Genomic DNA, 9,140 nt, shown 5'->3' on the forward strand with positions numbered 1-9,140 from the left:
GATTTGATGCATGCCCAGAATATATAAAAAACTACCACCAAATCTGCCAGCAATATGGGTGATCACCCTATTTGGGAAGATAAATCTTGTAAATGCATACTAAGTAAGGAAAAATTACAAAACAAATTGGGGCATGTAAGCCTACAAGAAGAGATAAAAGGAGATAATGAAACCTCTTATTCTTTATCATGGATGTAGACTCTTCCAAGCATCAAACTATGTAAAATTTATGCTCTTCTTCTCAAGCTTTTGAGTGCTAGCAGAATAGCCAGAAATGAGTCTTTCATATCCTTACACCTCTGACCGCCCATCCCATCTCATCTTCTGTTGGCTAACCTTTTTGTAAGCCATGTTAACTCCACATAAGACCCTTTTTCTATGGCATAATAAGGCATTCATCAATTTGTTCTCTCTCTTTTGTGATATTAGACCATTGATCACGGGCCTACAAAAAAGGTTCTCATTAAAGTCCTCATGCAATGGCAAAGAACAACAACAAAAATGATATTGCAATCAGTAGCGATAGTTCTGCATCAAATGCAAATCAGAAAATAGGGTTGACTCTTCCTTTTTCACATGTGTCTACAAATTTAAAATATCTACTTTATGTTAAAGTTCTTTCAAACAACTACCTCATGTCGAAATCCTCAACCCATGTCACTTCATTTCTTACAAATGTGGTCGATAGTCAAGTAGTGATGTTTTCTACCTCCTTTCATATTTGGACTGCCCTAAAAAGGTTGTATGTAGCTCAATCTAGAGCTTGATATCCGTAGTTGAATGTGCAACAACAAAATTTGAGGAAATGATCTGAAAATGTATACAAATGTTTCTATGCAGCAAAAATTGTTGCACATCAACTAGCATTGACATCAAAACTAGTAGTTCATGATTATTGTAATCATTTTGTGTATTGTACAGCCTGCCATCTAGTGAGTATGAATCACTTAAAAGTACCTTTATCACTAGAGTCGAATTAATCTCTTTAGAGGAGCTTCTTGCTATGCTTTTAATTCATAAAACTCACTTAGATGAAATGAAACCTTAACTTTACTGTAAAGGTCGAAAGCTAATGGGAATCAGTTCAAAAGCATATGGGCAAGCCAAATTTCAAGACTGAAATAGAAAAAACCAAATAGGCTCATGTCATGTTTGTGGGAGCAACAATTACATAGTTGCAAATTTTCACACCATCTACCAGGCATGTTATAGGCTTGGACATGGGGCTTTGAAATGCAAAGCCTACAAATTACAAAAGAGTGATGAACAGACCATTGTTGAAACTAATGTTGTAGATTTATGTTCTTCTTTTAATGAAGAAGGCTAATACCCTTGACTTTGGCAATGACCCAACAATTTATCTATTCATATCTATTCCATTGGATGAGATCGAATTCGGATTTGTAGGTCACAATGTTTGAATATTGAATACATTAGTACAACAATTATCGTTGTTCTGAAAAATGTATTACATTTATTTACCCTTACTAAAAATTTGAAGTCAATTCATAAGCTTATTGTGTTTCTTGAGTTTCACTCACATACTTGTTATATTAATTACATCAATACATGGCATGTTCTTCTCATGGCAGCAGAAATCACAAACTTAAGGAGTTAGATATGGGCACCTTCAAAAATGAGCCTAAACCATTTCATCTTGGTAGGAAGATGAGTTTCACATCAACTGTTTTAGGCATCCCTCATTATTCAACATATTGTCTACATATTTTGTTTTCCTATTTTTCTCGATAAACCTGACAGGATTTGTGATCCATGTTAAATGGGTAAAGTCTTTTTTTTTTTGCTATTTTTACTTCAATTTTTAAAATAAGAGGGCATTGGACCTTATAACATTGCATAGATGCATGTTATTATGCTAGTTGTATTGATGCATATTGTCAATTTACTTGGTTAGTTATTCTTAAGAGAAAATTTGAAATCTTGCCTTTTTCCAATGACTCCCAATTTTTTTTTAAAGAAACAATTTAGAGCTTTGCCTACATATTTGAAGTCATGGAACTCGTTCATCACATAGAGTTAATAGAAAGCATCATCACATAGTCAAAATCAACCTTGCTTATTTAGCCTAAGCTCATTTGTGCTATAAATTTTTGAGACTTTGCCTTCCTCCATCTATCTTATCAATAGATTACCTTCACAGATGACCAACGTGAAAAGTCATTTTTTATTGCTCTTTAAATAAAAATGTTATGATTACTTCCACAAACTTTCACTTGTGTTTGTTACCCACATTTATGCCCTTATAGCACTCATAACCTCTAATTGCAGCACCAAGCACATATTTTTGGGATTCAGTACTAAGCACAAATGGTATTTTGGCTTTGATTGAACCTAGTCTATAGTGTATATTTGTGGCAAGTTTTAGATTATAGAATTTTTCTTTCCAATCCATACCATCTTGTCCTATTGTTACTATATCTTGTACTCGTAAGTCAATTCATTTCATTTCATTCTTATGTTTTGCTAATAGCTAACAATTGAACGTCATACTAAAGTTTTTGAGTTTATCTCTTCTTACCATCTTTACCTTCTTGCATCACCTCCATCAACATTGAACATTCCTCCTTCCACCACTCAAACACATGTCATGGTTTTGCATCTTCAAACTGGTGACTCAACCAAAACCCTTGTGGTCCTATTTCATACTCTCACCTCATGAGTTGTCCTTTGAACAAAGACTGAAAAATTTTGCTAAGGCCCTAAGCTCTTCAATGGCAGCAGGCTATAAATGAAGAATAGATTGTCTTGATGAAAAAATACACATAGGTTCTTGTTCTTCTTCCCTCTTTTCACAACATAGTTAGCAATAAATAGGAATATTACATTAGGGAAAAACGTATGAAAGTATTGATAGGTACAAAGCCCACCTTCTAACCAAAGGCTTGATTACTATGAGACCTTTAACTTGATGAAACCTACCACTATCCGTATTATTCTTGATATCATTATTTCTTGCAAATAGTATGTTTGACATTTAGATGTCAATTATGCATTTTTACATGGGATCTTCTCAAAGTTACAACCTCAAGGCTTTGTTAATTCCCATTGTTCACATAATATTTGCAAACTCAAGAGAGCACTTTATGACTTAAGCAAGCATGAAAGGCATGGTTTCAATGATTGATACTTCATTATTCATCAAATGTATGGGGCCTGCAGTTATATTTATTCTCATTTATGTCGATGTTAAATGAATCACATATAGTTTGACTTCCGTTATTTTTGCAACTTTGCAACAAATGAAAGGCAAATTTTCTATCAAAGGTCTTGGCAGTTTACATTTTCTCTTAGGTGTTGAAGCTCAATTTACTATTCAAGGTCTATTCCTTATAAAATATTAACACTTGATAGATTTACTTAAATAAAATGGCATGGCTGATGCTAAACCTATCTCTTCTCCTCTCACTACAGGTGAAAAATGATCCAAATATAATGGCAAAACTTTGTCAAATCTCAGTTAATATTGTCAAGTTGTTGAAGTGCTACAATATGTTACACTTACAAGACTAGATATAGCTTATGCTATTAATAGTACGTTAGTTTATGCATGCTCCTACTACCACCTATTAGGCAGCTGTCAAACACATCCTTGGTTACATTAAGCACACTATTCAGCATGGATTTCTTACTCAACCATCTTCTACTCTCTCACCCACACTGCATATCTTGATGCAAATTTGGTGAGCAACCCAGATGGTTGTAAATCTACAATGATTTTGCTATGTTCTTAAGCGATTCCCTTGTATCATCAGTAAAGAAACAATGAATTGTTGCATAGACTAGCTCATAAGCTGAATACTGAGCTCATTAATGCTTCTCTTGATGAGCCCAAGAGTTAATTATACATGTTCAACTTTTTTGCTTTACCAATGGAACAGATTCTTCCATTTTTTGATGGTCCATCAAGAAGCTACCAAGTTCCTATCTCGGTCTACCTTTGCACTAAGCCCATGTTCTTCATCGAAGCTGGGAGGCAACACTTCAAAGAATTCAAAGCAAGCTTGCATCCATGGCATGCCAGGTACCTTTCTCTCACATGCCCATTACTTTAATCAAGAAGCCTCTCTATTTTTCACTATATTATATGTTTGTTTCACTCATATTGGCAGTATTGAATGCAAAGATCATTCACATTCCTAACATTGACCTTCTCCTTACGTGGTGGCCAGCAATTTAGAACATTCATGGCCACCTCCTATGACATTATTGAAGCTCCTCATCCACTCCATAGTGGATACTCTTGATTCTCATTGCCAAATCACTTCACTACGAGGATATGCCTCTCAATGAGTTCTCAAGATGGTTTGTAGACTAATTTGGGTCCATTTCCTTGGCCAAATTCTATGTGTTACTTTTCTGGCATCGATTGTTTGGTGGCCCCCATCAGTTCCTTGGGGCCCTAAGAATCCACCCCAAGCCAAAACATTTGCTTGGCTTATTTTACTTGAGAAGGTGCAAACTCAATCAAACTTGAAGGAGTTTGGTTCTCAACTTGCTACTCAATGTGTCATATGTTGTTATGATCAAGTAAGAGTTGGGTTTTGTTTCTTAAGCTTTGCCCACTTATTTCATATTTTGGTATCCAACAATTAGATGCACCCTCTCCCTATCCTGTCCTAATTTACTAGCTCTAAACATCAAGCTAGGACTAATCTTTTCCAATGGAACCCAAAGTGGATGACTACTTCATGGATCTGTCTCTTCATTTTCTGGTTTGTTCATGCAAATGGGAAACTTGATATAACATCATTTACCAAGTAGATTATCTTAAGCTTCCTTTCATGCCCAACTCACTGATCAAATGCAATTTTTCCTTATAGGGTTGGAGCAACTAAATCTCCTATTGCCAATTTGACATTTTATAATGTTGAAGTGTGTGATTCATGGTGCAATATTTTTGCCCATTTTTCTCTCTCTCTCTTGCAAGCAAATGCCACCCATGCCATGTTTGTTCCCCAAACATGACGGCCACATGCAATGTTGTTAAATGTGATGAAGTGAAGCAACACATTGAGTCTATAAGAGAGGCTAAGTGATATGAAGTGTAAGCTTCACCACTAAAATTTTAAAGTATATAATATCCACAAAATAATGCTATAGCTAAAAAAGAAAAATAACAACCAACCTGCAATAACAATGTAAGATATATAGCATATTTAACTTATGTTGATCTGTGTTCTTAGCTTATAAACAGTTCCTAAACTATTACCTAACACACTATACAACAGAAAATCACATGAATTCAATCAGGTGCACATAAGTAATGAAAGGTTAAATAAGAAAAGAAAATTAAAAAGATTGCGATTTTTCTTATGGCAGACTACTTGGACACTTAACGGCACATCATGATGAAAATTAGAATTTCAAAATAAAACTGAATGTTATAAGCTTTATCAAAAGCAGAAATGCCAAGAAAATCTATTTAACGATTTACAATAAAAAAAAAGAAGAAAGACAAAGATACAAGAGCTGATAGCCAGCAGCCTTTATTGCAATAGAGTACGACACACGGACACGGCAAAATGGGCTGTGTACCGGCTTCGACACGTGGATCCAGACACGAGGACATGGCAGGATGCATTTTGGATCACGTCTGGGTCAGACCCGATCCAAAACACTTTTCTAACCCGACATTCTTTAACCCTCTACTTTCTTTACGACGACTTTTTCACGCTCAACCTTTACACCGGCGACGACTGAGTGTGCTTGTAACCGGCGACAGCAGAGTTCGGCAACAATGGCAGGCGACGGCGACGACGACAAGGTCCGGTGATCCACGGCGACGTCCGGTGGTGACCCGCAATAGCCGGTGACAAACAGGTAAGTGGTTTTTTTTTTTCTTTTCGATATTAGAAGTTAGGGTTTCATGTTATTCATTTGGGTTTTTTTTTTTTTTTTGATTTGCCGATTTGGGGATGTTTTTGTTTGAAGATTGGTTGGTTAACCCATCGATCTTGATCCTCTTCTTTATTGCTATGTGCGATGTGTTTTTTTTACTTGCCGATTTGGGGATTTTGCTGTTTTGCCTTACTCGTGCAATAGCAGACTAGCAGTTATGTTCTTCAACAACAGTGAGTGACTGACTGTGCTTGTAACAGTTCTGTTCCCGTTGCGCTTCTCATTGTATGATCATGAGGACTGTTTTACATTACCTAGAAATAAAGTATGTTTATATTTTGTTGTATTGTTTTATTTCATCAATTGTAAGAGTGAATTATTAATTTAATATTTTTTATTTTATCATTTTAAATTTTTTAGAATATAAAATTCGTCTTGTCCGCGTGTCTAAAATTTTTGAAAATTATCGTGTCTGCATACCCGTACCAGTACCCATGTGACATAGGAGAGGACTGACGATTGTCCTCATTTGTAATAAATATTTACCTAGGAATTGGTAGTCATCGAAGAAAATGAGTTCGTCCGAGAGTGGAGACGGTTGTCAACCTTCATCGAAGAGTGGAGGCTTTAGCGTGGTTTGTGGGAGTGTTGGGGGGCGGGTTACAGAGACATCTCCCGGCTCGTAAAACATGTCGGGAGAAGCGGTAACCCATCCCCTGCCTCATTCGTTAGATGCACATGACCGTGAGAAGCACGCATCAGAACATGGCTGTTTCACCCACCTGCTTAGACGTGTTTTGCTCGGTGAAGCGCATGAGGTACACACTTCATGCAGCATGCAGTCTAATAACAACCGCTAAATGCATGGTTTGGTATGGTGGAGATGGATAAGGCCCAAACTAGGAGAACATGAAAAAATGGGACTTCAACTTGCCTCTTGCCGCTCCTCATGTCAATAGGCTGAGGAATTTACGCCTCACCTGTTTTTGTATTGTAATGAGATGCATCATGTTTTCCTTGCAACATGGAGGAGCCCAATTCCAACTTTATCTGCAGATTCCTTGTTAGAGACTAACCATTTGCCCCCCATATTAAGATTATTTATGTCAATTATGAATTATCTAATCAAATTGGTGGATGGATCACAAGGTTTCAATTATAATGTATCTTTTTCTGAAGTGCTATTTCTTTTTTATATTTAAAAATAATGCAATATTTAAGCGTAAGTTTGTAAATGATCAACTATGTTAATAAGATAAATCAGTCCATATAGGCCTTGTATTTTCCTAGTCTAAATATTTCAAGAACCCAAAATGTATTTACTCATTCTATATAGGATTGATAAATTTACGCATTGAGTAATATTTCAATAACTAAGAGCCACAGAATCTACTTGACAGCGATTCATAAATTTTCAGATATAGACAATTTTTTCCAAAGTCAAAATTAGTTGTCATGCACTTTTCAATAAAGTGTTTTTACGTTTGGCAAACTTATGAACCAATAATTAAATTGATTTATTATAGCGTATGATTCTTATATTTAGCTAGCTCATGTAAAATAAACTATATTTGTTGACACTCAAAAAATAAGATTCTAAAGTCTTCCTATCTTAGCAAATATGACATTTGAGTCTCCCTCATTGACTGTTGAAAGACATGATTCCAAACACAAATAATTCTCACAAGTCACAACAACTTTCCGGTCCATAAACATCTATATGAACTGTAATTTAATAAGACGGAAGAGAGAGAGAGAGATTGCTAGCTTCATTAAAGAGTCCACTAGATGTGAACCCATAATCAATTATTCAGTACACAAATGAGATAAAAGGTCTGGTATGGCTTTTCGCGGCATTTACAAGGTGTCAGGAATTGTCTCTCCCGCCGTCAGCCAGCATGCCGGACACGCCCACGCTTCGCCGGTCCACAATGGCCAGCATTTAATGAGCGCAGCAAAAGTCAGGTTTCTGCTGTAGTATATATATATATATATATATATATATATATATATATATATATATATATATATGAAAGAGATCTAGTTTCACTGGAAAAAAAATCCAAATGTTTAATTGACTACATATAAAAAAATCCATTACAGCTTATCATAAAATATACTATTTCAACATCTAATTAGCTCCATCTCCATTGTCTTTCATCTCTTACAAACTCCAAATGAGAAACAAAGTCCATGATTATAATATCAAAATGAACAAGAAAGCAAGTATATTCATAAATTAGAAGAAGACTAATAAATAGAAATTTCAGACACATAGTCCTCAAGTGGAGGGAGAGAGTAACTGCTAGGGAGGGAGATGCGGGTTACATCGGGCTCCTTTTTTCTTCTTTTAATGTTGTTAAGAACATGCCATCAGCTTTGAAAAGATTGGACAGACCATAGCACCAGCGTAACAAGAACCAATAGGTCAGGGTCAAAAAACAAACTTTTTTAAATATGATATTTAACATTACCAACATGATGTTAAGGATATGTTGATGCAAACTGTACCATATATATATATATATATATATATATATATATATATATATATATATATATATATATATATATATATATATATTAAGTTTATCATTTTTTAGGTTTTAATAATATTTTTATAATAAGCAAAAATGAATATCTCTCGTAACATCAACATTTTGATAAAAACCAGACACTTAATGGGGGATAAAAATGGGAACCTTAATTTTTTCATTAAAAAATAAAATATAAACATCCTAATCTATTTATAAAAACTATTTTGACATCAAACATGCTTTGAATCAAATTGTTTTTTATAAAAAAATGTTGGTTTCTTTATTATCAAAATGTTGATGTTACGAGAGCTATTCATTTTTGCTTATTATAAAAGTATTATTAAAACCTAAAAAATGATAAACTTAATATATATATATATATATATATATATATATATATATATATATATATACATTTTGATAATAAAGAAACCAACATTTTTTATAAAAACAATTTGATTCAAAGCATGTTTGATGTCAAAACAGTTTTCATAAATAGATTAGGATGTTTATATTTTATTTAAATATTTTTTAATGAAAAAATTAAGGTTCCCGTTTTATCCCCCATTAAGTGTCTGGTTTTTACCAATATATGTATATATATATATATATATATATATATATATATATATATATATATATATATATATATATATATATATATATATATATATATATATATATATATATATATATATATATATATATATATATATATATCTTAACCATAACAACTAACCATAA

This window comes from Nymphaea colorata, chromosome 12 (genome assembly GCF_008831285.2).
Source record: "Nymphaea colorata isolate Beijing-Zhang1983 chromosome 12, ASM883128v2, whole genome shotgun sequence".
NCBI lineage: Eukaryota > Viridiplantae > Streptophyta > Magnoliopsida > Nymphaeales > Nymphaeaceae > Nymphaea > Nymphaea colorata.